Genomic DNA, 1,235 nt, shown 5'->3' with positions numbered 1-1,235 from the left:
CTTTGCTCATAATAATAATAATAATAATAATAATAATAATAATAACAACAACAACAACAACAACAACAACAATATTATAACAATAATTATTATTATTAATAAATATTTACTAAGGCCTCTTGTGGCTCCAAGAGCCATACATACCCATTATAGCCACCATCTCTAGTAATTCTGTCATCTTTCTGTATTCTAGACCTTTCCACTTGGATGTCTAACAGGCATCTCAGATTTAACCTGGCCAAAACCCAGGTCCTCATTCCCAACTGCCTTAGTATGGAGAGGCAGTATGGCATGGTAATTAAGAACACTGACTCTAGAGTAGATTGCTTGGGTTTGTGTCCCATTTCTGCTAACTTACTATACGACAGTCTCTGTGCCTTAATTTCTCATTTGTGAAACGGGCATGATAATAATGGTCCCTACCTCATTGGGTAGTTAGGAGGATTAAATGTGTTGCTGTACACAAAGCACTTAAACAAGACTTGGCACAAAGAAAGTACTACAATTTTTCCAATACCACTCCCAAATTCATTCCTCCTCAGGCATTCCTTGGCCAAGTTCGAGACAAAACTTAAATCCTATCCTTGATCCTTCTTTTTTTCCTCCTCACCCTACAAATTCCTTCCATCAATAAGCCCTAGGGCAACCTCCAAAGTACTTCTCAAATCCCAGCAGAGTTTTCTTGTCTCCTACCTGGACAATGTAACAGCCTCCTAGCAGCTCTAAACTCATCCACCCCTGTGCCTCCTAATACAAACTCTACTGCAGCCCGTGAAACTTCTCAAAGCAAGCACTAATTAGCTCTCTTGCCTGCTGTGAACCCTTTGGCATCCACCACGTCAGGCTCCAGTCTTCTCCTCCCTAGCCTGTTAGCTACATTATCACCTGTGCCTGGATACACATATGTTCTCTCAACACTCCTGAGGCTGTGCCCAATCTTCCCATCTAGAAAGCTCTTCCTGGGAGCTCAGCTTGACCAACTTGCAGCACAACGTTTTTAAATTCTCATATTTGGCAGAATTTGATGATTGTTCATCAGAGAGGATTAGGAACTTGCTCAAGTACCTACCTACAATGGGTTTTTACACTTCCTCCTTTAACAAACTTTTCTTGAGCTGTATACCAAGCCCTGTCCTTAGACATTTAGAAGGTGTAGATGATTTTGCCTGGAGTTGCCTTCCCTAAAGGTGACCCTGACTGTGAAAGACCTTGTAACTCAAAACTGGGAAGATCTA

Source organism: Pteropus alecto, unplaced genomic scaffold (assembly GCF_000325575.1).
Source record: "Pteropus alecto unplaced genomic scaffold, ASM32557v1 scaffold749, whole genome shotgun sequence".
Classification (NCBI taxonomy): Eukaryota; Metazoa; Chordata; class Mammalia; order Chiroptera; family Pteropodidae; genus Pteropus; species Pteropus alecto.
Note: the sequence above shows the minus strand (reverse complement) of the source record.